The 10,757-nt window shown below is 47.4% G+C and overlaps 1 protein-coding gene across 2 annotated transcripts in view; it reads right to left on the bottom strand.

The window, feature by feature from the left end:
- Positions 1 to 399: 399 nt before the first annotated feature.
- Positions 400 to 10,757, bottom strand: part of Foxo3 (forkhead box O3) — a 98,838-nt gene continuing 88,480 nt past the window's right edge. For both annotated transcript variants that reach the window (XM_055615975.1, XM_055615976.1), the window contains one exon: positions 400 to 4,915. The gene's annotated coding sequence lies outside the window, so the exon portion shown is untranslated. The remainder of the gene's footprint in view (positions 4,916 to 10,757) is intronic.

Here is a 10,757-nt window from a genome sequence, read left to right as displayed (position 1 = left end):
GTGTTTGGTTTTCAGTGTGTGGGAGGGCCATGATGGCGGCCATTGTTTATTCACTGGAACCTTGGGTGGATGGCCGCTTCAGGGCTGGTCACTGTGAAGGCAGGCATCAGATCCTGCCTGGGATCTAACTGTCCTTTAGGGCTATGTGATAGCACACACCAAGCCCGGCCATCAGCCAGCCTCAACAACAGTGTAAATGTGTTTTATTGATTTGTCTGCTTGTCTACGGAGGTAAAGAGTGGACTGGAGAAGTAGGTTCCTTTAGTTTAGATGGCCTTGTAGGTCTCTGCCTCTCTCAGCCTGGGAAATGATCCCACCTGAAGACTGCCACACAAATGCAACCTTTTCTTTGCTGGGAGAACAGGACAGTGATGATGACAGAGACTTGTGGGCATGAGCTAGAGTGTGCTCAATGCTTTATTTACATGCGCCATCATCTCCTTTACAAACTAGATTATGGTTTCAAATGGAATACACAGGCAATATCTACAAACACCGTGGGGAGTAAGCACCTCCATTCCACTGGAAAGGGGCAGATTCCCAAATCAAACTGGTTTTGATCCTTGAGAAGAAAGGCGGCAGGGCTAATTCATAGCAACGTGTGGTTAGGCCAGGTCCTCAGTACTCAGAATGCAGCATGAGAGCGATTGCTCTGAAAGGACAAGCTGCTTCAAACCGAACGACGAACTGCTTCTTGGGTGTTAGAACATGGCCCCATGCCACACGAAATTCTAGTTTGTGTGGGGTAGAAGCAAGAAATCAAAACAGATAAGCCATTTTTACAGATACTGTGTACAGAGGTTTTTTTTTGTTTTTGTTTTTTTCATTCATGCAACTTTTTTCTTAAAAAAGAAAAAGTTAAACATGTGAAGCCCAAATGCACAAGACATTTTTCAGTATTCACTAATTCTTCTGGTCTCCTTCACATCTGTCCACATTTCCCACGTACATAATGTGCTAGGACAAGTGTACAAGAGAAGGCTGATTGCCAGACAATGAGATAATTTTAGAGAAATAAGTGACCAGACACACATTTTTTTTTTTTTAAGCAGCTACACAAGTGTCCCTGGAATGTGGCAGAGGCCTTGTAATCATTCACTCATGAAAGAAAAATACAAACGAATAAACTTCAAAAAGAGAAAAGAAAAATAGTTCATCCATCTAATCTGTATGTTATACACTTAAGATTTAGTTCAAATACCACATACCCCTCTGTTAGTTCTTTGGGCATCTGTTCTAAGGTCTTGTTTGACAGATAGGACCCACAAGACATCTCTCCCATCTCAGCCCTGTTCCCCTGCAGCTACTGCTCCCAGAACTGTTTTGTCACTCTACCAGTGATTGCTTTTCTATAGAAGGTCTGCTTTTAATTAAAAAAGAACATTATTGTGCCTAATCATTTGACCTTTCCCAAGAAATGAAGAAAAGAAAAAGAAAAGTCAAGAAAAAGAAAAGTCTGTATCACCTGGCTTTTGTTTCCCCTCAGTACTGGGGGGTGGGGGTGGGTGGTGGGTGGAAGGCTTTCTTTCTATCTCTCTGCTTTACTCTTGAAGCTCTTTTCCGAGAGTGTCAAATGCTGCTTGTTTGTTCATGGGATGGAGCTCCTTAGGAAAAGGAAAAGTTGTCTGTCCCTGCGGACTTTAACCTGTATGTGGGTTTTCAAGTTGGCTGAAGTCACACCTGAGATGCGGTGTACCTCTCCCGTGGAGTGTGGGCCACGAGGTCTTCTCCTCTGGCTGGGAAAGCAACACACACGATGCCAATCATCACCCCAAGACAACGCCTACTTTGTGCTACGTCTGTGTGCAAGATCCTGCACTAGCAGGAGAGACTTCGGAAAACAATCCTTATGTGCTTCAGCAGTCATTGTGTTGCAGAGGATGCAATGAAGAACGCCCCTCTGATGCATTCACAGTTAACAGGTATGCGGAACCCAGCCGGTCCTAGAGGACCAGGAAGGCTTGCCATACCTTCTTCTCTATCTTTGGTACAGGTTCTAGGAGAGAACCATGGGGCCCCCAAGTGCTCCAGTCTTCAAGACGAGGCACTCTGCTTTCTATACACCTGTCACAGACGCACAGGGCTCCCTAAGAAGGCCCACCACAGGCTTCTTCGTTTCTCATCTGGATTCCACGGGCTGGCCCTAGCCTGGCATGTCCATGAGGTCATCTGCTCAGATGTCTCGACAGAGCATTTTATTGTTACGGACTTAAGATATCTAGAAAGCTGCTTGGTGGCCAATGACAGGCAGACCCTGAAAGCAGGGTTCCAATAGAAGGCACGGAGGGCCCAGGCTCCACCTCTGCCGAGTCTGACTGCCACAGAACTGGGTTTATCAAGGGAGCCTGGTCCCTCTGTGTGGGGAATCTGAGGGTTGGTGTGCCAAGGCCTGGGCAGGCATCACTATTCAAATCTTGTCTGACCCTATCCAGGGTTTTGCCTTTTGCTTTCCTAATCTGCTGTGACTACTCTGGCCTCACACTCCTCTGACCCTGCTTCATCTTTTAATCTGTTTCTAGGACATTCTGTGAGACCTGGTGCCTGAAATCCAACAAACACTGGGAAATAAAATAAACGAGATATTATGTCTGACAGGAATTCAACGTTTTTAAAACTAGGGGAGCGCACAGGAGGGTTGCCTTCTCCCCCCCCACCCCAGTGCCCATGAACGGCACAGCTTAGTCTGCTCGTTTCTTTAGACTCAGGAGAGAGTTCTCAGGTCCCTCATGTTGGAAGCACGTGGGGTTCTCTCCCGTACCTGAGCTCTCTCCGCTCCTTCAGCCGCCACGCTGATGGCATTCCAGCAAGGAGGCAGCACCCTGGGAAGCCAGAAAGCCAGCCCTCTGACTCAAATGACACAGGTCCGTGTGGACGGCTGACTCCTGTGGAGTCAGGGTGGGGGGGGGCTGGTAGCATCATGGAGGGATGAAGTAAACAAGCACGGCTCACCGACAAGCAGACCACGTGAACACTATGCACATTTTCAAAATCGGACTTTAAAAATGAAGATTACAAACGTGTAGCAGTTTGGGAAAGGCAATGTGCTACGGGGCCTACTAGGACCACAACTGCAAGACAGTGTACAGTGTCCATAAGAGGCAGAGTGAGACCAACAGGGTCATCGCTCAGACATGATAAACTAGGTGAGGCAGGAAAAGCCGTGTGACAATGCCAAATGGAACTCTCGTCATGCCGGGGGCTGTGATCGCCACCAGCGCACCCCTGGAGCAGTTATAAAGCAAAGGTGCACGAGAGAGCGATGGTGGGTGCAGGGGACTGGGCAGCACGCCGGTGCTGGTGCCCACTGCCACAGTGCAAATGACAGCAAGAACTCGAGCAGGGGAACCTGGGCGGGGGACACTAGCCCACACTCCTAATGCCATGCATAAAGTTCCGGTTTTTTGTACTGTACATGATAAAGGATATTTATACACTTATATGCCTAATGCTGTTTATGCAAAGAAAAGTCTTCGTGTATCACTTTGGAGAAGTATGTGTATGCTGTGCTATTCAGAGCACTGTCACACCAGTTTTTTTAATGTACCAAAGGTGTTCCCAACTACGCTGTCTATCAAAGGGAGTAAGGAATGCACTCACACTTTGCAGGTTAAACAAAAAGCACCTATACAGCACCGTAACTTCTTGAAAACAAACAAACAGAAAAATGAGATCCACAGAAGCAGAAAAAGTTAAAAAAAAAAAGTTTAAATTGCCTTATCTTGTATTTCCATGTATCGCTTGCACAATTACAACCTAAGCTTTTTTATATATATATATTCACCTTGTATGCTATTTCCTGCCTCTCATACACTTCTACAAAGATCAGTGTACACACAGCAAGGCTAAAAATAATCAAAAGATGTGCATGTTTCAAAAACAGTGACGTTGGACCTGCCTTAGTGCAGACTTGGTTTGTCCGTTTCACACATCTCTCACTGCACGCTCAGTGGCTCACCTGCAAATCCATGTCTTCTATGAAGCAAAACAGCACACATTTCTTTTTGTTTTCTTTTCTCCTTAAAACTAAACCCGTTAGTGGCATTTGGCAACAAACAACAGCTGAGCTGGTGCTGTCCTGAAGAGGTCCTAGTGCCTAAGAGCGGACCGACACTGCCTACTGCCTCAGCTGAGGAGAACGACAGCAGATCAGAAGCCTGCTGACCAGGCAGCTGTGGAGTGGGCACTGGGGTCCCTGGACACAGACCACTCCCTGACTCAGAACTGGAAACTACTGGGTCAGATGCCTGGCTCCATTTGCTTCGCCTACACGTAGTTCAGTCCTGGACGGGTGTGCAGGGCAAACAATTGTGCCATTGTTCAGTTTTTAGAAAAGGGTAATTTTCTACTGAACAAAAGAAGAAAGAAAATCCCCCTTTAGTTTATGTAATGTGTTAAGTCTGTGGAGTCCCATAGGCTGAAGAGCTTGTGATGCTCAAAGCCACACTGGGAACCGGAACACACCTTCCTTCTGCTTAGGAGTGTGCTAGGGGAAGGACAGTCAATGTTTTCAACAGAAAAATACTGCAAGTTACTGTATGTAAAAAACTTAGAGGGTAAAAGGCAAACAAACACAAAACGACAGTTAACATATCCCATAAACCATCATGATAGCAAAACACTACAGAATCGCCAATGGGGGCTCCCGGTGGGCTCGGAAGGAGAGCGGGTGGTGCTGATGGGTGCTGTCCTCGCTGGCAGGTCACTCGCAGATGAGTTAGATTTTGCATACGGTATAGAGTTCTGTTCCACGGGTAAGGGCTCCACCCAGGGCCAGGGCTGCTAACAGTCTCTGCTGGGTTAGGAAAATGGTGTGGGATTCACAAAGGTGTCAGGCTGTAAACGGCATCACTGTCCACTTGCTGAGAGCAGATTTGGCAAAGGGTTTTCTCTGTAGGTCTTCTGTCAGTTAGAGGGTCTAAAAAGAGAAAAATCCAGAGTTATTAAGGCCATTCAGCAAGCAACAGGCAGGAAGCTGGGGGGGGGGGGGGGGGGTCAGCCCTCAAAGCCAAGTGATGAAGTAATGTTATTTTGCTACTATTTCATGTCTGAAATATAAGGACAACAGAGAGAATTATTCACCTTAGTTCTTACTATAGCACTCAAAAGTTAAAAAGCCCAAAGGAAATGGGATCTTGGACTTTGAGACAATAATAAAGGTACAAGAGGGCTGTTTTTGGTGGGTCTTGTTAAGTTAGGGCTCGCAAGGGTTTGGATTGGGGTCTGGTCTAGGTGTTTGAATGTAGCACGCTTAAGATTGGCAAGCTGGCTACCCAAAGCAGATAGCGGCACTCCCGAGTTCTCCCCATCAGCCCAGTGAACAAAATGATCTTGCTTAGCAGCCAAGGCTTCGTGAGATTCCACAGGGAATCATGGCTTCTCCACTGTGGGAGGCTCAAGTCGTCTCAAGTGAGCCATCGTGGGAATTAGATGTTTATACTGAATTTTTTTTTGTTAAACTACCAGCATTACCACCACTCTACAACATATATAAAAACAATTTTCCACAGAACATCTTGTTAACATCATTATTCTGTCTCTGCAGTCACCTGTGGAGGTCTTCCCAGGGCACGGGAATCCAGGGAGTCCAGGCAAGTTAAGAGGATTAACACTAAAAAGTATAGCCAGTGGGTCTGGTGAGGCGGTTCAGCAATTAAGAGCAGTGGCTGCTCTTTAGGAGGACCCGGGCCCACTTCCCAGCTCACAACTGTCCGGAGCTCCAGTTCCAGGGGATCTGATGCCCCCTCTGAGCCCTACGGGCACCACCCATGTGATCCATTTACATGCCAACACTCTTGACACATAAAGTAAAAAAAAAAAAAAAAAAAAAAAAAAAAAAAAAAAAATCTATGAAAAAATAAAGGATACTCAGAGACAAAGCTAAAGGAATCAACATGACAGGCCTCAGGGACAGAAAAGCTGTTGTCTGTGGAGACACTGCTGGTTGTCCTGGTAAACAGAGCAGGGCCAGGCGTCAGAGGAAGATCTGTAAAGTCATCTCCCCAGGAGGCACGAGTAACAGAAAACAGGAACCCCTTGCACAGTGCGGCACATCTACCACCTCCTCCTGTAAGACTTCAATCTCTTCAGAGACTGTCGGCGGAGTCAGACCTTTGCGGGACTGAGTCCTGGGCTATATTTACCTTGGTGAAAGCTCTTGACAGCAAAAGAAAGGTTTTTAATTTTTTTATTTTTTTTTGGAGGCAAAGACTATAAGTCAGGAAAAGAAGTCCCCTCTTTCTGTAGACCCCTGGTTTGGCTAAGGGTTTTCCTGAGAGTATTCTGTTTGGTAAAGCCACTAGACAATTTTACTTTCGCCTATTACTTTGAGGGAGAAAAACGGAAAATAATCTCTAGACCACAGAGGAACTTGGCCTGGCAGAGGTGGTGACCCTCTTCCAAGTCTTCGATGTGGGCTCACAGATGATGTCCTTGTGAAGGGATCAGGCCACTTCCCTTCACAGAGCTAATACATGAGTCTAACATCACTATGCCATCAATCAGCGGGGGACTCCATTCCCCAGGTCCCAACCCTGACTTTGTGGGTGTGCCTAGGGAGAAGTGCTAAGGTATTACCTAATTCTGACCTCTCCCGGGTTCCCTCTGGTGTTAATTATGCCGCTGTGAAAACTAGTGCACGAGGGGAAGATGACACACTCCATTCTCCAAGAACAGAGGTCAAATATGGCCTGCTTTGATGCTGGGACAGAGGGTAGCTAGGCACCCAAGGTGTCATCATCTAGTCAGGACTGACCATAGGCCCCGAAACTGGGACACAAGCCCCACTACAGTGGTCCAAAGCCACACCAGCAACAATCCCCTGCTGCCACACCCCCATTCCCTCAGCAAAGACGGACATCTTCTGGGAATGCCATTGTTAAAGGAATAGGCACTATCATCACTCTTCCCTTTCTGCAGAACGGTGTTCGGCACCTGTGACACCTTCCGGAGCTTCCTCTAGGGTCTCAGGCATGCTTCCCAGGGAGGCCTCCACAGGAAGCTGCCTCTGTGCCTGTGGACTGAGCCAGTAGGGCCAAAGACAGCGCCCACAGAGGGCACAGATCACAGGAAACCCTCACTTTGCCCCACAGGCAGGCCACTGCTTTGTTTAGTTCTTTTCTGTGGTGGAAGGGAATGTAAAAGAACCAAAGACACAATCATCCTAAGGAGGATGGCATAGAGGACTCAGGTGGAGAAAGGAATCCTAAGTCCCACTGATGTCTCAAGAGCTCTGAAGCTCACCCTTGGCACCTATCATACAAGAACTGAAATAGCAGGGGGGCAAAGTGACAGAACCAGCCGCTTGACTTGGGGGTTCAGTGAGAATGCTGGATTAGTGTAAGTTTCAAGGGTTTTATAGGAGTTCACTTTTAGTTAGCTTTGAGGCTTGTGCATGTGTTGACAATCCTGTAGCTTAAAAAAAAAAAGACTTTAAAAGAAAGGGGAGCAGACAGACAGCTGACAAACTTTACAGCTGTTCTTCTGCAGACTCACAATGTACCAATTAGCGATACAAAAATGCAGTCCTCTATCACTGCTGACCTCCATGGGAGGAAGAAAAGGCCTCTCTCCGGTAAATTTGAAATCAGGCTGCTGGATCAAGGGAAATGAAGTGGGGAGACCAAATAAATCATGAGGCACATTCTAAAAATATCTGTGGATGCTGTCATCTGGCAAGAGGTAGTCCCTTTGTGATCCTGCCATCCATGGGGAAGACAGGTTTCTGCCTAATTATCACCACCAAGTCGCACGATGTGCTAAGAAGGGCAGATGCCTTCAAAACGGCATCAAACAGAACGGCCTGGGTCAAATGAATTTGGACACGGGGCGTAAAGGTTCTCACTGCTGTCCTCCCACGGCTTAGCTCCGCTGTGAGAGGCTCGCATTTGCCAGCGGTGTTATCTTCTTGAAGACCCCAATAACTAATATGATGTGAGAGCTGAAAAGGAGAGCTGGGCGAAACCCTCCTGTCTACAGATCCACGAAAGTTAGTTGACAACTTACTTCTTGGCTAGAATTTTGATTGGGTGAAAGAATGCCTGCCCAGAATGCTAAGTTAAAAGAGAAACACTACCATCTTGTGCTCTGAAACAGATAAAATTTTAAGTCAACCCGCAACTCCAAGGTCAAGCTGGTGACCAAGTATGGGGCATTCAGGAAAGACAAGGAAGAGAGCCTTTGATTGACAGGGCAGCCTCTCACAGGGTACAGAGACAGTTGTAGGTTTCAGAGTTTTAATGCTTTTGCTGGAGCACAAAGCAAAGACATGCCTGCCTGCACCACTCTGAAAACAACCATCCCTGACCTGTCACACCCAACAAAGCCTTCAGAGCTGCTGTCACACAGGAAAAACATTTTTGTGAGTCTTTTTAAAAAATGATTTTTTTTATTTTATGTGCATTGGTATTTTGACAGCACGTGTATTTGTGTGAGGGAGTCACATTCCCTAGAACTGGAGTTGTGAGCTGCCATGTGGGTGCTGGGAATTGATCCCAGGACCTCTGGAAGAGCAGTCTCTGCTCTTAACCACTGAGCCATTTCTCTAGCCTGTTTTTGTGAGTCTTAAGTAAGGCAGCCACATTTATTTATTTATTTATTTTTCTTTTGAGCTGGCCTTTAACTTATCCTCCAGGCCTTCCTCCCAGCCTGTCCCCATACCCAAATGCTACACCTTACTTTAAAACACTCCTGTGGAGTTGTCTCTAAAGGTAAACTTTATACACTAGAAGGAAAAGCAAGGGAAACCTGAAAGAAAGTCACCAGGGGCTTTGCCTGGGCCTGGGCCTATGGCTGGCTACACAATGTTGGCCCAAGAGGGGATTCAGGAAGTATCATCTGTATAAAAAAAATCTATCTTGGCAAATGCTGTCAAGGAGCCGTGATAGCTCTCAAGACTCTGAGGGACAGACAGGTAAGAAGGCTGTAATCACACAGGAGGGCAAGTTTCTATTGGTGGCAAAGCCTCCCAGGGAGAAACCCGGGCCTTGTCTAGCCAACCTGTCTGGAGGAATGAGTGTATTCTAAGAGGTTTGCGCTCTCTCTCTGGCTATCAGACTGAGAGAATGGACCCCAAGAAATTAGAACCTCCTGCAGGAGAGGAAATGCTAGAAGCCCTTCAAGTCAGTCAGGGGAGGAGCTTATCTTCAAGAGAAACATTTACTGGTCAGACCTTGCTGGGGAGACTTGGCAATGAGAGAGTCGTGGGCATAGTCCACTCGTGGCCCGGCTGCTGAGCAGAGCACCTCGGTACTTTCTATTTGAACCCTGAGGCACACCTGGGGGTGTCTCGGGATCCTCTGTCCCTCTCTCCAACATAGCCGCATTTGTCTCCTTTAGTTGGCTTACTGAGGACAGGTGGCCAAACCAGGATGTGGCCCCTACGATCTGGTAACACTTGAGCTCTTCCTACCAGGTGAGTGAAACATGATAAACAGGACGACACTTGCAAGAGCACCAGAGGAAAGGCAGTAATATGCACGTTACTTAAAGACAAAAAGCATAGCTTGCAGATATGACAAGGGAGACTGGCGACACGCTGCACTGTGGCGTGCTCTATCTCCTCACGACACTGAAGCTTTCCAGGTGTCAGGGAGAGCCTCCAAGGCCTGGCCGAGAGCTGGAGACAGCTCCCTCAAGAGCCTTTCGCTTCCAGGACACTCTGACCCTAGACTTGTCTGCCTGCCGTGCTGGCCAGCCTTTGTGCTGCGCTGACAAAATGCAGGGAAACCGAGAGAAGCAACAATTTTCGAACTTCACAGCGGAGGGCAAAGAGCTGCGCCAAGGATTACTGACGGCTGAAGAAAGCCGCCTCCACCTTGAAGGACAGTGAGACCCTCCCCATGCAGATGGGTGAGCAAAGCTGTAGACTGCATCTGCTCTTGATTCTTAGATGCAAAGTCTGGGATTATACTCCTTTAGAAGAATCACTTTTGCCAAGTGTGGTGACACATGCCTTTAATCCCGGTACTAGGGAGACAGTGGAAGGCAGATCATGCGAATTCAAGGCAGGCCTGGTTTACATAGAAAGCTCCAGGCCAGCCACGGCCTACGTAGTGAGATGAGAGAGCCACTCTCAAAAACAAACCAACAAACAAAAAAACCCAACCCAACCAACCAAAATAACCACTTATTTTTTTTTTGGGGGGGGGAGGGGGAAGAAGGATTGGAGTGGAGGATGGGAGGTGAGTTAAGATCCTCTCCAGATTGGTAGTCAATTACCTTCAACTAAAACACCTAACATTTTAACTGGCAGGGACCTGTGGGATCGAGTCCTATCACTTTCCACCCTCTCCACAGCACAGTGTGCTAAGCAGAAGCCGCACTCTCACCAGGAAGTCCTCTCAGGGACCCGTCGCCCGGCCTGCTGCCCTCCCATCCAGTGAATGGCCAGGCAGCCCTTCGCATCTGCCTTCCCAGATGTTCTCTGTCTCACCACTATGCCCTATATCTGGCACAAAAGCATTTAGTGCCCAGAAATCCTACCCTCACTTTGAGTTCCCAACACACTGAATTCCTTGACAGCAGGACAAAGTCTTTACAATGATTTAAGCACTAGGGAGCACCTGCTATTTTAAGAGCACCGTCTTGCACACCAGTATTTGCTCTCAAGCGGCATAAATTCCAGTGAGTGAAATAAATGTTCCCAAGTAGCCTGGAGAGCTTAAAGTTGTTGCTGTTTTTAAGGAAAAGGTTCACAATAAACCTTAGAGAGGTGAGTAAATGGGCCATTCTCCTGCAGTGGCCCTTACTTCCTCCCTGCC

Source organism: Psammomys obesus, unplaced genomic scaffold (assembly GCF_907164565.1).
Source record: "Psammomys obesus unplaced genomic scaffold, mPsaObe1.curated_primary_1811, whole genome shotgun sequence".
Taxonomy (NCBI): Eukaryota; Metazoa; Chordata; class Mammalia; order Rodentia; family Muridae; genus Psammomys; species Psammomys obesus.
The sequence above is the reverse complement of the archived record's forward strand: the minus strand, read 5'-3'. Positions and strand labels throughout refer to the sequence as shown.